The 20,887-nt window shown below is 37.7% G+C and overlaps 1 pseudogene; it reads right to left on the bottom strand.

The window, feature by feature from the left end:
- Nucleotides 1–13,458, bottom strand: part of LOC100362249 (hypothetical) — a 108,511-nt pseudogene extending 95,053 nt beyond the window's left edge.
- Between the last annotated feature and the right edge of the window lie 7,429 nt (nucleotides 13,459–20,887).

The raw sequence follows: 20,887 nt of genomic DNA on the forward strand, positions 1-20,887 counted from the left end.
ATACAGGAAATACAACTCAGTGACAAAGACAGACACTTCCTCAGAGTAAAAGGCTGGAAAACAATTTTCCAAGGAAATGGTCCCAAGAAACAAGCTGGAGTAGCCATTATAATATTGAAAAAAATCAACTATTCACAAAAACTTATTAGAAATGATCAAAAAGGACACTTCATATTCATTAAGAGAAATATTCGTCAAGATGAACTTTCAATCCTGGATATTCCAAATGCAACAGTACCTGTATTCATAAAAGAAACCTTGCTAAAGTTCAAAATAGACATTGCACCTCCCACAAAAATAGTGAGAGATTTCAACACCCCACTCACATCAATGGGTAGATCATAAAACAGAAATTAAACAGAGATATAGAGAAACTAATAGAAGTTGTAAGCCATACGCATTTAACACACACACACACACACACACACACACACACACAGATACATACATATATGTAAATAGATAGATACATAAATATATAGAAAGATAGATAGAAAATTTCAACCTAAACAAAAGAATATATCTTCTTCTCAGCATTTCATGGTACCTTATCCAAATTTGACCATATACTTGGTCACAAAAAGGCTTCAACAGATACAGGAAGATTAAAATAATCACATGCATCTTATCAGATCACCACAGACTGATGCTGGTCTTCAATAACAACAAAAACAACAGAAATCCCATGTATACGTGGAAGTTGAACAATGTTCTCAATTAAAACATATCAAGGAATAAATCAATAAAAAATTAAGACTTTTTTGAATTTAATGAAAAAGAGGGTACAGCATAGTTAAAATTATGAGCCACAATGGAAGCAGTGCTAAGAGGAAAGCTCATAGCTCAGAGTCCCTCCAAAAAGACTCTGGAGAGAGCATATGCTAACAGTTTCACAGCACACCAGAAATACCTAGAATAAAAGAAGCCAATACATCCAAGATGGTAAGAAATAATCAAACTCAGGGATGAAATAAACCAAGTACAAACAAAAAGATCTATACAAAGAATCAACAAAACCATGAGCTGGTTGTTTGAGAAAATCAACAAGGTAGATAAACCCTTAGCCAGACAAATTGGAGGGCACAGAGAGAGTATCCAAATTAACAAAATCAGAAACAAATAAGGAGACATCACATCAGAATCTGAGGAATCTCAGAAAATCATCATACCCCACTACAAAAGCCCATAGTCAACAAAACTGGAAAATTTGGATGAAATGAACAATTTTCTAGACAGCTACCTTGCACCAAAGTTAAATCAGGTTTAGAGAAAGCACATAACAGCCTCATAATTCCTAAAGAAATAGAATCAGTTATTAAAAGTCTCCCAAACAAAAACATTCCAGTTCCAGGTGGGTTTATTACAGAATTCTATCAGACCTTCATAGAAGACCTAGAACCAATACTGTCCAAACTATTCCACAAAATAGAAACTGAAAAAACACTGCATAAGTTCTTCTATGAAGCCACAATTATGCTTATACCTAACCCACACTAAGACCCAACAAAGACAGAGAAATTCAGACCAATTTCCCTTATGAATATTGACTCAAAATGCTCAATAAAATTCTCACACATGGAAATCAAGAACTCTTCAAAGCAATCGTCGACCATGATGATATAGGCTTCATCCCAGGGAAGTAAGGTTGGTTCTATATACAGAAATCCATCACTGTAATCCACTATGTAAGCAAATACAAAGAAAAAATACCACATGATCATTTCATTAGATTGTCAGAAAGCATTTGAAAAAGTTCAACCCCTCTTCATGTGAAAAGACATGGAAAGTCCAGGAATTCAAGGCCCATACCTAAACATAATAAAAGCAATATACAGCAAAACAGTAGGTAACACCAACTAAATGGAGAGAAACTTGAAGCAATCCTACTAATATCAGGGACTAAAAAAAGCTTCGCACTCTCTCCCTACTTATTAAGTGTAGTGCGTGAAGTTCTAGCCAGAGCAATCAAAAACCAAAAGGAGGACAAAGTGATACAAACTGAAAAGGCAGAAGTCAAAATATCACTATTTGCAGATGATGTAATAATATACATACATGACACTATAAGTTCCACAGGGGAAGTGCCAAGCCTGATAAACAATGTCAGCAAAGTGGTTGGGTATAAATTTAGCTCCAAAAATATCAGTAGCCTTCTTCTACTCAAAGGATATACAGGCTCAGAAAGAAATTAGGAAAGTGATACCCTTCACAATAGTCAAAATAACATAAACATATCTCGGTGTGACTGTAACAAAGCAAGTGAAAGATCTGTATGACAAGAACTTGAAGTCTCTTAAGAAAAAAAATTGAAGATCTCAGAAGATGAAAAGACCTCCCATGCTTATGGATTGGCAGGATTGATAGGGTAAAATGGCCATTTGCTAGAAGCAGTCTACAGATTCAATGCAATCTCCATCATAATTCCAACGCTTAGAGTAAGAAAGAGCAATTTTCAAATTCATTTGGAATAAAAAATACCCAGGATTGGGAAAACTATCCTCAATAATAAAAGAATTTCTGGGGCAATAACCATCCATGTCCTCAAGCAGTATCACAAAGCAACAGTGATTAAAATTGTAAGGTATTGGTGCAGAGACAGGCAGGTTGATCAATGGAGTAGAATTGAAGATCCAGAAAAGAACCCATGCGCCTATGGTCACTTGATCTTTGACAAAGGAGCTAAAATGATCTCATGGGAAAAAAGATAGCACTTTCAATAAATGGTGCTGGTTCAACTGGAGGTCAGCATGTAGAAGAATTCAAATTGATCCCTTCTTATCAGGCTGTCCAAAGCTCAAGTCAAAGGGGATCAAGGACCACATCATGAAGCCAGATACACAAAAACTAACGTAAGAAATAGTGGGGAAGAGCCTCAAACACATGGGCATTGGGGAAATTTGCCTGAACCACACACTAATTGGGAGAAGATCTTTACCAATCCTACATCCAATAGAGGGGTAATATCCAATATGTACAAAGAACTCAAGAAGTTAGACTCCAGAGAGTCAAATGACCCTATTAAAAATGGAATACAAAGCTAAACAAAGAATTCTCAGCTGAGGAATATCAAATGACTGAGAAGTACCTAAAGAAACATTCAACATTCTTAGTCATCGTGGAAAAGCAAACCAAAACAACCCTGAGATTCCACCTCACACAAGTCAAAATGGCTAAGATGAAAATCTCATGTGGCAACAGATATTGACAAGGATGTAGAGAAAGAGCAACATTCTTCATTTTTGGTGAGATTGTAACATAGTACAACCACTCTGGAAATCATTCAGGAGGTTGCTCAGAAAATTGGACATTGCACTACCTGAGGACCCAGCTATACCACTCCCAGGCACATACCCATATGATGCTTCAACATATAACATGAACACATGCTCCATTCTGTTCACAGCAGTCTTATTTATAATAGCCAGAAGCGAGAAAGAACCTAGATGCCCTTGAAGAATGGATACAGAAAATGTGGAACATCTACACAATGTCTTGGTTATCAAAAATGATGACTTCATGAAATTCATAGGTAAATGGATAGAACTAGAAAATGTCATCCTGAGTGAGGTAACCCAATCACAAGAAGACACATACACACATTATGCCCTCACTGAAAACAGGATATTAGCCTCAAATCTCTAATTACCCAAGATAAAAATCCACAGACCACATTAAGCTTAAGAAGAAGGATGACCAAAGTGTGGATGCTTCAGTCCTTCTTTTTTTTATTTTATTTTATTTTTTTATTAACTTGAGTATTTCTTATTTACATTTTGAATGTTATTCCCTTTCCCGGTTTCCGGGCAAACATCCCCCTAATCCCTCCCCCTCCCCTTCTTTATGGGTGTTCCCCTCCCCACCCTCCCCCCATTGCCGTCCTCCCCCCAACAATCACGTTCACTGGGGGTTCAGTCTTAGCAGGACCAAGGGCTTCCCCTTCCACTGGCATTCTTACTAGGATATTCATTGCTACCTATGAGATCAGGGTCTACGGTCAGTCCATGTATAGTCTTTAGGTAGTGGCTTAGTCCCTGGAAGCTCTAGTTGCTTGGCATTGTTGTTCATAAGGGGTCTCGAGCCCCTTCAAGCTCTTCCAGTTCTTTCTCTGATTCCTTCAACGGGGGTCCTGTTCTCAGATTAGTGGTTTGCTGCTGGCATTCGCCTCTGTATTTACTGTATTCTGGCTGTGTCTCTCAGGACCGATCTACATCCGTCTCCTGTCAGCCTGCACTTCTTTGCTTCATCCATCTTGTCTAATTGGGTGGCTGTATATGTATGGGCCACATGTGGGGCAGGCTCTGAATGGGTGTTCCTTCTGTCTCTGTTTTAATCTTTACCTCTCTATTCCCTGCCAAGGGTATTCTTGTTCCCCCTTTTAAAGAAGGAGTGAAGCATTCACATTTTGATCATCCGCCTTGAGTTTCATGTGTTCTATGCATCTAGGGTAATTCAAGAATTTGGGCTAATATCCACTTATCAATGAGTGCATACCATGTGTGTTTTTCTGTGATTGGTTTACCTCACTCAGGATGATATTTTCCAGTTCCAACCATTTGTCTATGAATTTCATAAAGGCATTGTTTTTGATAGCTGTATAATATTCCATTGTGTAGATGTAGAACATTTTCTGTATCCATTCCTCTGTTGTAGGGCATCTGGGTTCTTTCCAGCTTCTGGCTATTATTAATAAGGCTCCTGTGAACATAGTGGAGCACGTGTCTTTTTTATATTTTGGGGCATCTTGTGGGTATATGCCCAAGAGAGGTATAGCTGGATCCTCAGTTAGTTCAATGTCCAATTTTCTGAGGAACATCCAGACCGATTTCCAGAATGGTTGTACCAGTCTGCAATCCCACCAACAATGGAGGAGTGTTCCTCTTTCTCCGCATCCTCGCCAGCATCTGCTGTCACCTGAGTTTTTGATATTAGCCATTCTCACTGGTGTAAGGTGAAATCTCAGGGTGCTTCAGTCCTTCTTAAAAGGGGAACAAAAATATATTCTTAGGAGGAGAAGTGGACACAGAATTCAGAGCCTGCCTCACCTTTGTGCATCCAGGGAGATATATATATCCACTAAACTTAGACAATATTTATGAAGCCAAGAAGTGCTTGCTGACAGGAGCCTAATATAGTTGTTTACTGAGAGGCTCATCCAGAGTCTGTCAAATACAAAGGGGAATTCTAGCAGCAAACCATGGCATGAGAACTGGGTCTCTGTAGGGGTAGTAGTTAGAGAAAGGATTGAAGGATCTGAAGTAGCTTGTAATCCAGTAAGAACAACAGTAGTAACCAAATATAGCTCCTAGGTACTAAACAACTACTCAATGCATACAGATGGATAGACCCACGGATCTATCTGTATATGTAGTAGTAGATGGCCTTGTTGGGCACCAATGGGAGGAGAAGCCCTTGTTTCTGCCAAGTGTACCCAGTGTAGGGAAATGTCAGGGCTGGGTATCAGGAACGGGTGGGTTGGCGAGGGGAAACCCTCGTAGAAGAAGGGGGAGGGTTATGGTATAGGGGATAATGGAGTGGAAATCTAGAAAGGGGATAACATTTGAAATGTAAATAAAATTACCAATAAAAATATTAAATTTCAATTAATATACAATAATTACCAATTGACTTTCTTTCTACTAATATGCATATTTGAAACAAAATGACTTTAAATTTCTATTAATATACCCTATATAGAACAAAATGAACTTATATTTCTATTAATATATAATATTAAAAACATAAATTTCTATTAATATGCATTAAAGCAAAACAACTTTAAATTGCTATCAATATATCATAACTAGAAAAGCAAAATTTCAATTAATAGACAATATTTCAAAAAAAACAATTTTGAATTTCTAATAATATACAATAATTCAGACAATATGACTTTAATTTCAATTAATATATAATAATTCAAAAAGGCTTTAAATTTAGCAATTAAAACCCATAAATTTCTAGCAATATGCATTTATTCAAATGACTTTAAATATTATCAATATCACATAATTGAATAGAAAGTATATATTTATTATATACAATATTTCAAAAATGACTTGAAATTTCTATTAATATACAATATTTAACAAACACCATAAATTTATATCAATATGCAAAAAATCAACCATGTGAACATTAAATTTCCATCAATATACAATAACAACTAAAAAGCTAAATTTTTATTGATATTCTGTAATTCAAACACAATTGCTTTAAATTTATATCAATAAAAATAAAAAATTCTGACATCTCGGACGCCAGAGGAAAACACCAAACGCCATCTGGAACCCTGGTGCACTGAAGTTCCCAGAAACGGTGGCACAGATCTTCCTGGTTGCTGCTGCTGCGGAGAGCTCTTGGGCAGCACCCCGCGAGCAAACTTGAGCCTCGGGACCACAGGTAACACCAACTTTCTGCTGCAAGTGACCTGTCTGGTGAACTCAAGACACAGGCCCACAGGAACAGCTGAAGACCTGTAGAGAGGGAAAACTACACGCCCGAAAGCAGAACACTCTGTCACCATAACAGGCTGAAAGAAAACAGGAAAACAGGTCTACAGCACTCCTGACACACAGGCTTATAGGGCAGTCTAGCCATTGTCAGAAATAGCAGAACTAAGTAACACTAGAGATAATCTGATGGCGAGAGGCAAGCACAGGAACCCAAGCAACAGAAACCAAGACTACATGGCACCATCGGAGCCCAATTCTCCCACCAAAACAAACATGGAATATGCAAACACACCAGAAAAGCAAGATCTAGTTTCAAAATCATATTTGATCATGATGCTGGAGGACTTCAAGAAAGACCTGAAGAACTCCCTGAGAGAACAAGTAGAAGCCTACAGAGAGGAATCACAAAAATGCCTGAAAGAATTCCAGGAAAACATAATTAAACAAGTAGAAGCCCTTAGAGAGGAGTCACAAAAATCCCTGAAAGAATTCCAGGAAATCATAAATAAACAAGTAGAAGCCCATAGAGAAGAGTCACAAAAATCCCTGAAAGAATTCCAGGAAAACACAATCAAACAGTTGAAGGAATTAAAAATGGAAATAGAAGCAATCAAGAAAGAACACATGGACCAACACTGGATATAGAAAACCAAAAGAAGAGACAAGGAGCTGTAGATACAAGTTTCACCAACAGAATACAGGAGATGGAAGAGAGAATCTCAGGAGCAGAAGATTCCATAGAAATCATTGACTCAACTGTCAAAGATAATGTAAAGCGGAAAAAGCTACTGGTCCAAAACATACAGGAAATCCAGGACTCAATGAGAAGATCAAACCTAAGGATAATAGGTATAGAAGAGAGTGAAGACTCCCAGCTCAAAGGACCAGTAAATATCTTCAACAAAATCATAGAAGAAAACTTCCCTAACCTAAAAAAAGAGATACCCATAGGCATACAAGAAGCCTATAGAACTCCAAATAGATTGGACCAGAAAAGAAACACCTCCCGTCACATAATAGTCAAAACACCAAACGCACAAAATAAAGAAAGAATATTAAAAGCAGTAAGGGAAAAAGGTCAAGTAACATATAAAGGCAGACCTATCAGAATCACACCAGACTTTTCGCCAGAAACTATGAAGGCCAGAAGATCCTGGACTGATGTCATACAGACCCTAAGAGAACACAAATGCCAGCCCAGGTTACTGTATCCTGCAAAACTCTCAATTAACATAGATGGAGAAACCAAGATACTCCATGACAAAAACAAATTTACACAATATCTTTCTACAAATCCAGCACTACAAAGGATAATAAATGGTAAAGCCCAACATAAGGAGGCAAGCTATACCCTAGAAGAAGCAAGAAACTAATCGTCTTGGCAACAAAACAAAGAGAAGAAAAGCACACAAACATAACCTCACATCCAAATATGAATACGACAGGAAGCAATAATCACTATTCCTTAATATCTCTCAACATCAATGGCCTCATCTCCCCAATAAAGAGACATAGATTAACAAACTGGATACGTAACGAGGACCCTGCATTCTGCTGCCTACAGGAAACACACCTCAGAGACAAAGACAGACACTACCTCAGAGTGAAAGGCTGGAAAACAACTTTCCAAGCAAATGGTTGGAAGAAGCAAGCTGGAGTTGCCATTCTAATATCAGATAAAATCAATTTTCAACTAAAAGTCATCAAAAAAGATAAGGAAGGACACTTCATATTCATCAAAGGAAAAATCCACCAAGATGAACTCTCAATCCTAAATATCTATGCCCCAAATACAAGGGCACCTACATACGTAAAAGAAACCTTAATAAAGCTCAAAACACACATTGCACCTCATACAATAATAGTGGGAGATTTCAACACCCCACCCTCATGAATGGACAGATCATGGAAACAGAAATTAAACAGCGACGTAGACAGACTAAGAGAAGTCATGAGCCAAATGGACTTAACGGATATTTATAGAACATTCTATCCTAAAGCAAAAGGATATACCTTTTTCTCAGCTCCTCATGGTACTTTCTCCAAAATTGACCATATAATTGGTCAAAAAACGGGCCTCAACAGGTACAGAAAGATAGAAATAATCCCATGCGTGCTATCGGACCACCACGGCCTAAAACTGGTCTTCAATAACAATAAGGGAAGAATGCCCACATATACGTGGAAATTGAACAATGCTCTACTCAATGATAACCTGGTCAAGGAAGAAATAAAGAAAGAAATTAAAGACTTTTTAGAATTTAATGAAAATGAAGGTACAACATACCCAAACTTATGGGACACAATGAAAGCTGTGCTAAGAGGAAAATTCATAGCGCTGAGTGCCTGCAGAAAGAAACAGGAAAGAGCATATGTCAGCAGCTTGACAGCACACCTAAAAGCTCTAGAACAAAAAGAAGCAAATACACCCAGGAGGAGTAGAGGGCAGGAAATAATCAAACTCAGAGGTGAAATCAACCAAGTAGAAACAAAAAGGACCATAGAAAGAATCAACAGAACCAAAAGTTGGTTCTTTGAGAAAATCAACAAGATAGATAAACCCTTAGCCAGACTAACGAACAGAACTCAGCCATTGTCCATTGTTGGTGAGCTCTCCAGAAGTTCCCCAGTCTGTGATATATTCGTTGTATCAGGATAGTTATGATCACACAGATCCTGCATTTTCTCTTTTGAATTTTAGGAGAATCAAAATACTCACTCCATCCTCACAGTGTAAGACCTAATGCTGGATACAGACTTCTATAAACATCTTTGCTCAGGTAATTTGACTGAATCTCTCTACAGCATGAACACAATATCAGGCATTGATTATATTGCATAGCCTTAGCATCTAACTTCTTTAATTGGTTCCCTTGACACTGCTGCAATTGCTCTACATTCCTAGTCCTGTTTATGATGAACAAGATGCCTACTATGTATTTGTGATGAGATCTACAGATCTTGGATTTCTAGTACCTTCCTTACAATTCCATTCTTGGCTTCCCTCATGCATTATTGGAACCAAATTCCTGGTGAGTGTACTATGTAGTGAGTTCACAATTATAGTCTCCATTGGTGGAGGCTTATTTAACCATCTACAGATTACACATGGGTATCCTTTGTTGGCAACCATGAACTGTGCATTGCAGTGCCATCTCCTATTTATAGGCCTCCCCCTGGTCATCAAAGAGCTACCCTGGAATTCCCTGTTTAGAATTCCCAAATAAAACATCAATTATGCTGTGTCTACCTTCCCAGACAGTGCTTCTCCAAACCTACCTGCTGGATATCCATTACTGACACACATTGCCTAGATTTGAGACTGTCAGAATGTTTGTCTGGATTCTATTGACCCTAGAATCTTGCATCAGTCTTTTTCCATCAATTAAGTACCATGTGGTCCATGTTGCCACATTCTTCTTCCAGGTATGATAGAGTCTCACAATGATGGCCTGTGTTGTGGTAACTCAACACAATGTAGAATCATTCGTGAAGAAGGATCTCAATTTGAACCCTTCCTCCATTAAATGATTTGAAGACAATTCCATTAAGAGCTCCCCTGAGTAAGGATTCTTAATGTAGTTTGGAGCCTTCTTTGAGCATTGCTTCCTTTGGGAAGTGGTTCTGGGTTGTACCTGAGGGAAAACTGATATAATAATTTAGTGAAAAGCATTGTACAATATTCTTTAGTGTTATCTGTTTTTATTCTTGACTGTAGATTTCTTCCTTGGCTTATGAAATTTGCTCTGTCAATGATGGAGTGTGAAGTTCCTGCCATGCTTAATATGGTAAGTTTTCAGGTGGCCCATACATATACAGCCACCCAATTGGACAAGATGGATGAAGCAAAGAAGTGCAGACTGACAGGAGCCGGATGTAGATCTCTCCTGAGAGACACAGCCAGAATACAGCAAATACAGAGGCGAATGCCAGCAGCAAACCACTGAACTGAGAATAGGTCCCCCATTGAAGGAATCAGAGAAAGAACTGGAAGAGCTTGAAGGGGCTCGAGACCCCAAAAGTACAACAATGTCAAGCAACCAGAGCTTCTAGGGACTAAGCCACTACCTAAATACTATACATGGACTGACCCTGGACTCTGACCCCATAGGTAGCAATGAATATCCTAGTAAGAGCACCAGTGGAAGGGGAAGCCCTGGGTCCTGCTAAGACTGAACCCCCAGTGAACTAGACTATGGGGGGAGGGCGGCAATGGGGGGAGGGTTGGGAGGGGGACACCCATAAGGAAGGGGAGGGGGGAGGGGGATGTTTGCCCGGAACCCGGGAAAGGGAATAACACTTGAAATGTATATAAGAAATACTCAAGTTAATAAAAAAAATAAAAAAAATATGGTAAGTTTTCCAAATTAAACCCTACTGTATTCCCAATATATAGATATATTCAACTCAATTATTTTCTTTTGTTACTAATCTCTTGTGAATCTCCATTTCCAGTGTTATCGTCACTGACCAGGTTAGTTCTGGTCACATTTTTTACTGCCTCTTGAATTCCTGGAGAACCAATATATCCTTTTTACTCCAACATATTAAGGCCTAATTGTGAATGCATTTCTCTCAACATATCTGCCTGAATAGCTTCCCACAATCTTAGGCCTACATCTTACCATGCAGATTTTGCATCTAAGTTCTTCATTTGCTTCTCTAGCTCCCACTTTCTGTTCCATCTCAACACTCTTAAATCCTATTTGATGGAAAATACAATTACTAGGTTGGCATGATGAGACCTACAGGCCTTTGAATTTAAGAGCCTTCAATCCCTTTGTACATGGCTACAGGCATCTAGCTTTGTACCCAATTTACTGGTGAGTTCCCTCAGTAGTATGTCTTCAAACATAGTCTTAATGCAAGAAGCTCTAGTTAATTATGTGCAGATTACACACAAGTGTACATTTGGGCAGTTCTGAAACTGATCCTCCAGTGCCATCTCCTATAGCTAGCCCTCCCTCAGATTCTAGAGTACCTACTCTGTATTTCTCTATTTATTATTGACTAATAATAGCCAAATTCTGCTCTGTGCATTTTTCCTGATCATATGTGTGCTTTCTCCTTTCATTACTCTAATCTTTGTTCAAATTGTAGTCCCTTTGTGTTCAGTCTTTTATTCTTGTCACAAATGTGCTACAGTGGATTTCCTTGGGGATTTTCCACATGACCAAGCCTGACTATGACAATGTTATAATATAAAGTTTAGCTCTGTGTTTGCAGGTCAAGTATACTGGCCTTACCTGTTGAGCTGTCCTTATTCAGGACCATTATTGCATAATTGTCTATTGTCAAAGAGTTCTTAATCCAACTTCTCATAGCAGGTTCTGCAAGTAAGAAAACCACATGTCAGGGCTAATATTCAAGCCAATACCTTGTAAGACTTGTCATTTTCCTGCTCAGCTCCTCAGATTCTTAACTACCATACACATTTGCTCACCCCATGCCTAGATCCTGTCCTGTAGCACAGGTAAAATTTTTTCTCTGGTAGATATGCAAAAAACAGCACCCATGTATCATTTGTGAAGTCTAGGCTTTGAACTTGGTGTTCTAATGAAAGATTCGCTTTTCTTAGAAGCAGTTTCCTGGAGCTTTGGTACCACAGACTACCAGTCCTAACTCAGCTTATATATCTCCTACATTGCTTTCTGAAGTCGGGTCACTCAGAAACAAGCACATTGTCACCATCTCAACTGCTTACACTCTTAATCTGGATTCACAGGTTGCATAGCATCTTGAAGGATCAGAAGACCTGGCTACCCATTTTCCACCCTCATGCCAGGTTTCAGGTGCTCCAATGTCCAGCTTCAGATGACCAAGACCTACAACAGTTTTACCTGGTGAAGTCCAGAGAAACTTTACCACTGCTGTCATTGACCACTATCTAACACATGTGTAGAGTATCCATCCTTGTGTTTTCTGTTCCATACTGACTGAATATAGGTTGCCTGTGCCATGTCTCTATTCCCACATGCACATGTGAATGCACACCATTCTTGTAACATTTGCCCTTTCAGCTTCCAGGAATTGTGGGAGAACGTTCCCCATCCTTTCAGACCTATCTCAGTGAAGCAGTTGCTGAACTCACCTCCCTCCACCATGAGATGCCAGATGATATTCAGACTTTACCTACTTATTTCCCTATAATATCCCTCTAGAGTTTCATAACCACACTTCAAGCCTTACCTCTAGTCACTAAGCTACTGAAATAATTTTCATGACTTTGTTACAAATCAAAACCTGCTTACACAACTTGTCAGCTTCTAGCTGTTTTTTGTAGCCCTAGTACTGGTTAGAATAGGGAGTGCTCTAAGTCCTATGTGCTAGAATCATCTCTACACTCTCAGACATATCTATGTCCCTGAAAATACTAAGACTTTCCTGATGAGTTCCGAGTCGAACTCAACTGTGCCATCTCCAAACAGTGCCTATCTCTGGAGGCACAGAAAGCATTTTAATGTGTGCATGATAAAATACCAAGAATGCTGCAATTACACATAAAGGCACACATGGGACTTACATATTTTTAATCTTTCACCTTGGTAGCCAGTCTAAGGAGTGAACCATTGTGCACACAAGAGACTAGACTTTGGGAATTTTCTTTAGGAATGTAATTTAATGCTTTAGCAGGGGAGAGACAATTGGAAAAGCCAAATGCTGTCAGCAATTCTAGAGCTGCTAAAGAGCCTTAACCACATCACGTTTTACAAAGAAAAACCTTCATCACAATGACATATACTATTAGTCTCCATGCATACTGAAATTCACGAGAAAGGATCAAAGTTAAATCAATAGGGGTGTACACCAGTGTCTTAGTTGAGTTCACTGGGAGGTTAAACTCATGAAGATAATTAGCTTCCCATAGCCCAATGGTCACAACCTGTAGAACATAGCTTTCACATTCCTACATGCCCCATCATAAACTGCTTATAATGATTATTTCAAACACAAAAGCTGACAAGATGCTGTGGAGATGGCTCAGCTTGTTGAGGCACACCTTCATATTGGTAAATCTGAGGGTGACATGAATAAGTATAAATTCAAGCAGGTCCAAAGGGAATGTGGGGAAAAATGGGTCACAGCACTAAGCTCTTATACCTTGTCTCTTTTGTCAAATAGTTGTATTTATGAAGTTTATCTATGCTCTAGTGTTTAGCAGACCATGTGTAACAGAAAAAGAGCACTGGAAATACATGACAATGAAAGGACTATTCTCTGAAAGATGTTCTGAATAACAATTTTGCTCTACTTATGAATATTAATGCTTGAAATTAATAGTGGAAAATCTGCAAATTTATGTAATAGGTGATGCTTATTCCAACAGTGTTTGCAATACATTAAAAAACCTTTAATTGAGGCTGGTATTCAGTTAAGTCATTTAGTCTATTTCCTCAGGGTAAGAAAGGAGATGCTATTTGGGCAGCCATGATGCTTGAGAAGTATGTGAGAATTTTAGTCTTGATCCTCAGGTAGAAGCAGAAGATTATGAGTCACAATAGGCAAAGCTAGATCATGTGAGACATCACTGTCGACCTGAAAATGATATACTTATTCCAAGAAGTCCATACCTACTCCAAGAATGACACCCTGCCTAATACTGCCAACCCCTGGTTACCTAGATTTCAAGTTTACAAGCCTCCTTTTGAAAACCTTCTTCATACCACCGTAGCTGTTTTGTTCAGGGCCATGGCAGATAGATATTTTCATGCTTCCTTCAGTGACTTTCAAAAGGTCTAAACATCTGAACCTGTGACATAACACTTGATTTAATGTTGTGCTTTACAAATCTGCCTTAGTCATCTAAGGATATCTGATATATATCCAGATACATATGTAGTAGAGGATGCTCTTATCTTTAATCAATGAAATGGGAGGCTCTTTGTTCTGTGGATGCTTTATATTCCATCATAGGGGGATGCTATAGCAGAGCACTGAGAAGGGAATGGGTGAGTGGGTGGAGTAGCATCCTCATAGAGGAAAAGGGGAAGGTGAAGAAGAAGATAGAATTAGAGGGTTTATGGAGGGTAACTGGGAAGGGGGGTATCATTTGAAGTGTAAACAAATAAAATGATTAATAAAAAGAAAGAAATTGCTGAATTTTCAAAGACCCTGAGATTACATTGGTCATGGAAAACCACTGACTAATAATCTGCTAAAAGAACATTGAAACAAAATGACTGACTCCAAAAGAAATATCGCTATACACATGGATTAATCCCTCACTCTACACACATTATGGAAGCATACTCCTGCAATAGATTGTAATTAACACAGAGTTACACAATTGGAAAATGTGCTGAATGTGAGATAAATCAATGTATTTAACTCTAAATGGGATGCCTTCATCAATCTTTCCCCTTGAAGCTTCCGGATCTATATGGGAACTGAGCAGGGAAGACTAGAATCAAGAAATCATAGGTGAGTTATGAAACAGTGTCCTTCAGTGATGAAGACTGTGATTCTGTTTTTCAATACAACAGCCATTGGGATCAGTTGCATGAAAATCCTATTAGCAGAGATGCAGATACATTGATAAATGATCTCTACCTTAGTTTTTGGTATTAACAGCCTCTTCATACTTGTTGGTTTGAATTGAAACTATATGGTAGATCTTTATGGCAAAACAACTCCTGACTCCCCACCTGATTTTCCTGTTAAAGAAAGATGCATTGAGAAGCAAATACTTAACAATTTTCCCAGCAGAGTTCCTGATAGCAAACATGTCACTCATTGGTGTGATCATGTTTTTAATGACATAAGCTATTTGAAACTGCAGAGTCCATGTGTGCTTCCAAAATACCCCTTCTAGAGGATTGAAGTGAGGGCTTCTGCATTTGCAACATTACTCAGAAGGCTCCTAGAAAATAATTCCTATTCATACACAAAGGTCATGTACTCACCAATTTGTTCTAAATAAACCACTAAGTTCATTCTCTGGGTTTGTGTTTAATATTTCCATATTCCTTTACTGGTAAAATGCATTCTTTTCTATAAACGTTTTTATATTCTGCCCTCTGGAGGGCATGAACTTGTGTTCAGATTTTTCCATCCTGCAGTACCAGGAAAATGTACTGGTTGAATGTATGTTACTGAAGAAAACAAAAACTACTACCAAGTAAAATCATTCCATAAGGAAGCTGACACGTAAACAAAGAAAGGTAACCATATCCATTGAAGATACCCTTAGGTTTTCTCAGATGAGGAAGGCATAGGGAAAGTTCATAGTGTTGGCTCTTTGGACAGTGTGTACAGTTTTCATGGAACATGAAGTCTATTCTTTAAACTAGTCAATGTGAATCTCCTGTCTCCCAATTTGTGAATATTACATATGACTAGGTACTTCCAGTATGCTTCAGTAGAACAAGAGGTTTGAATCTCAGAGGGCTGTTTTTCAAATTTGCTCTGACTCTTTTAGCATTTGATTCATTGCATTTAAACTCACATTGTTCAGATGACAAACATAATTACCTACTGACCAAACCCACTAACACAAAATATGCTGTTTTAAACTAGACCCTAGAGGACATGTATTCTGTGTACTCACTTGCAAATGGATAGTAGCTTAACATAAAATATACCCATACTACACTCTATTTCCAAAAAAAGAGTACACAAGAAGAAAGGCCCAAGTATGGATTCTTGAATCTAACTTAGAAGTGGTACTTGAATAATCATAGGAGTTAGATGCAGAGAGGGAACTGAGTGGTAAATTGGATGTGGAAGGGAATAGGGTAATTTCAGTATCAAGTGTGAGGAGAGACAGGAGAGGGGCTCAGAGATCCAGGAGAATTAATTGAAATTGGCAAATGAAGGGGATGGGGAGCATCTTAAGAAACTACCATAGACCTGAAGTGAGGAAGGCTCCCAGGTGTCAATGGTATTGAATTAAGCTGAGACACTTAGCAGTGTAGATATGAAACCTGAAATGGTCACCTCCTCTAGGCATGCAATTCCCTCATTGGAGGGATAAGTTCACCAACCCAACCACAAAACTTTCACCCAAACTGTATACTGTCTATAAGAAATTCATGTGCAAAGATTGAGCTGGGGCTCAGGCAATGTCCAACTAATAACTGGCACAAATTGAAACACATCCCATGGCAACCACCAGTCCCTGACCCTATTAATGATACTTTGTTATCATTCAGAAAGAAGCATAGTGTAAGTGTCCTCTGAGAATACCCACACAGCATCTGACTAAAACAGAATAAGAGACAAACAATTAAACATTGGTTGAAGGAATAACCCTCAGTCCCATGAAGTTCCTTTTCCCCATTGTCACGGAATGCCAGGATGTTGAGGTGGAAACCTGTTGGTGCGAATGGGAGCATCTTCATAGGGGTAGGAGGAGGGGGTATGGGAGAGTGGGGAAGGGGATAACAGCTGAAATGTAAATGCATAAAATATCCAATAAATATAGGAAGCATTGGTTACTGTACAGGGACTTTTCTGGAAGAGTTGGGTATAGTTACATTTTAGTCAAAATTTTGACTGCTTTTAAATATGTTGTGAAGCATGTATTTCTTGCTTTAAATAAAATGTAGAACGTAGCCTTTGCTTCTGACATTGAGTGAAAGCTTTCAGCAATTCCTGCAGTATTTAATTCATTTTTGAGTATTGTTTTCACTATCTTGTTTTTTGTGTTTGTTTGTTTGTTATTTCATATGAAGTGAAGAACTGTTCTTTCTATCTCTGTGAGGCAATCGAGTTGGAATTTTGATCAATATTGCATTGTATCTGTAGATTGCTTTTGGTAAGATGGTCTTTTTTCTATTTAATCCTACCAATATATTAACATGGGAGATCTTTACATCTTCTGAAGTCTTATTCGATTTCTATCTCAGGGACTTGAAGCTCTTATCCTACTGATTTTTCACTTGCTTGATTAGAGATACACCAAGCTATTTTATATTATTTGTGACTATTGTGAATGGTGTAGTTTTTCCTAATTTCTCCTCAGTTCATTTATTCTTTGTGTAAAGGAAGGCTACTGATGTTAATTTTATATCCAGTCACTTCGCTGAAGTGGTTTATCAGCTGTGGAATTCTCAGGTAGAATTTTTCTGGTTGCTTTTGTATACTATCATTTCATCTGCAAATAGTGATACCTTGACTTCTTTCTTTCTCTTCTGTATCCCTTTGATCTTTCTTTAGTCTAATAGCTAGCTAGAACTTTGAGTAGTATTTTGAATAAACAGGAAGAGAGTCGGGTGCTTTGTCCTGTCCCTCATTTTAGTGGGATTGTTTTAAGTTCCTCTCTATTTAATTTGATGTTGGCTGCTAATTTGCTGTATATTGTATTTATTATGTTTAGGCATGTGCCTTGAATTCCTGATATTTCGTAACTATTAACATGAAGGGGTGCTGTAGTTTGTCAAATGATTTTTCAGCATCTCATGAGATGATCACGTAACTTTTTGAGTTCTTTATATAGTGGATTATTTTGATGAACTTCGATATATCTTTGGCATGAAGCCAATTGTTTGTGGTGAATGATGGCTTCATGTGCTCTTGGATTCAGTTTGCAAGATTTTTTAAAAAATTGTTGGGACTATTTTATTTACATACATTTCGAAGGTTAACCCCCTTCTCGGTTTCCCCTCCAAAACCCCCTATCCCACCGTCCTCCCCCTGCTTCTATTAGGGTGATTCCCCACCCCACCAACTCACTTCTGCATCACTTCCATAGCATTCTCCTAACCTGGGGCATCAAGCATTCACAAATACAAAGGCCTCCCCCTCCTATTCTTGCCAGATAAGGCCATCCTCTTCTACATATGCAGCTGAAGTCATGAGTTCTCTCTGTGGTACCCTTTGGTTGGTGCTTTAGTCTGATAGGTGTCTGGTTGCTTGATACTGTTGTTCTTCCTATGGAAGATTTCAAGACTTTATTTAGATATTTTTGCATAAATATTCATAAGATAAATTAGTCTGGATTTATTTCTTTTTAGGTATCAGGGTAATTGTGGCTTCATAGTATGAATTAGTGTTCCTTCTGTTTTTATTTTACAGAATACATTGAGGAGTGTTGGCATTAAGTCTTCTTTGAAGGTCTAGTAGCATTCATCACTAAATGCACCTGGCCCTGGGCTGTTTTGGTTGGAAGATATTTAATAATTGCTGATATTTCCTTAGGTGTTATGGGATTTGTTATATATCATGATTTAACTTTGGTTTCTGGGTTCTGTCTAGAAAGTCATCCATATCATTTAGATTTTCCAGTTTTGTTGAGTATAGGCATTTATAGTGGGATCTGATGACTTTTTGAATTTCTTAATTTCTGTTGCTATGTGTTCCCTTTAATTTCTGATTTTGGTAATATGCATCATGTCTATTTGCCCTTTAATTATTTTGGGTAAGGGTTTATCTATCTTGTTGATTTTTCTCAAAAAACAAACTTTATTTTTGTTGATAATTTTTATTGTTCTCTTTTTGGTTAATTTCAGCTCTGAGTTTAATTCCTGCCATCTACTCCTCTCATGTATGTTTGCTTATTTTTGTTCTAGATCTTTCAGATGTGATGTTAAGTTGCAATTGTAGGATTTGTCCAATTTCTTTATGAAGGCAGTTAGTTCTCTGAATCCTCTTAGCACTGCTTTCATTTTGTCTCAATATATTGGATATGTTATGCTGTAATTTATCTATAATTCTAGGATGTATTAAATTTCTTTATTGCTTCTCTGATCAGGTTATCATTAAGTAGAGAGTTGTTTAGTTTCCATGAGTATGTGTTCTTTCTGCTGTTGATTGGTTATTGGAGACAAGTCTTAATCAATTGTGATCTCATTGAATGCATGGGATTATTTCCTTTTTCTTCTATCTGTTGAGGCTTGTTTTGTGTCAATTATTTGGTTCATTTTGGAGTCTTTGCCATGAGGTACTGAGAAGAATATATGTTCTTTTGTTTTAGGTTGAAATGTTCTTTAGATGAATATTAAATCCATTTGCTACATTACTTCTGTTAGTTTCACTGTGTCTCTATTTATTTTCAGTTTCTATGAATTTTTTTTTTGGTAAGAGTGTGGTTTTTGAAGTCTCCCAGCATTACTGTGTGAAATTAAATTTGTGTTTTTAGTTTTTATAAAATTTCTTTTACAAATGTGTTTATGCTTCCACTTCAGTCATAGATTTTCAGAATTGAGAGACTATCTCTTTGTGAATTTTTCCTTTGTTGAGTATGAAGTTTCCTTCCCTATTTCTTCTGATATCTTTTGTTTGAAAATCTATTTTAATGGATGTTGGAATTGCTACTCCAGCATATTTCTTGGGGTAATTTGCATGAAAATGTTTTAACCCCCTTTTACTCTAAGGTAGTGTCTGTCTTTGTCAATGAGGTATGTTTCTGGTATGCAGCAAAATGCTGGGTCCTTTTTATTTATCCACTCTGTTAGCCTGTGCCTTTTTATTGAGGAATTGATTCCATTGATGTTGAGTGATATTAAAGACCAATGATTGTTGGATCCTGTTGTATTTATCTGGACATGGCAGCAGGTTTCTGTTATTCTCTCCATTTGGGTTTTTTGTAAGTTGGATTTCTTTGCTTTTCTTGGGTGTAGATTTCCTCCATGTGCTGGAGTTTTACTAGTATTATATGCATGGTTGGATTAGTAGACAGATATTGTTTAAATTTGGTTTCGTCATGAAATATCTTTGTTTCTCCATCTATGGTAATTGAAAGTTTTGCTTAGTACAGTGGTCTGGGCTGACTTTTTTGTTCTTCTAGGCTGTGCATGACATCTGTCCTGGATAATCCGGATTTTGGAATCTCTGTGGAGAAGTCTTGTGCAATTTTGATAGGTCTGCCTTTATATGTTACTTGGCCTTTTCCCCTTACCACTTTTAATATTCTTTCTATGTTCTATGTATTTAGTGTTTTCATTATTATGTGATGGGAGGATATCCATTCTGGTTCAATCTGTTTGTAGTTCTGTAGAGTTCTCGTATGTTTGTTGTTATCTTTTCTTTAGGTTAGGAAAATTATTTTCTATGATATTCCTTAAGGTGATTTCTGGCCCTTTGAGATGGGTATATTCAGTATCTTATATTATTCTTAGGTTTGGTCTCTTCATTGTGTCATGAAACTCCTGGATGACTTGGGCTTGGAACTTTTTGTACTTTGTATTTTCTTTGACTCTTGTGTCTATATATTCAATGGTATATTGTAGGCACAAGATTCTGTCTCTTATCTCCTGCATTCTGTTGCTGATACTTGGATCTATAGCTCCTGTTCTCTTTCCTATGTTTTCCATATACTGTTTTGCCTCCTTTTCTGATTTCCTTATTCTTGCTATTACCATTTTTAGATATTGGATGATTTTCTTCTATCCCTTCACCTGCTGATTGTGTTTTCCTATATTACTTTAAGTTATATATTCTTTTCGTCTTGAAGAGCTTCAACCTGTTTTCATATGTTCTCCTGTAAATCTTTAAGT

This window comes from Rattus norvegicus, chromosome X (genome assembly GCF_036323735.1).
Source record: "Rattus norvegicus strain BN/NHsdMcwi chromosome X, GRCr8, whole genome shotgun sequence".
NCBI lineage: Eukaryota > Metazoa > Chordata > Mammalia > Rodentia > Muridae > Rattus > Rattus norvegicus.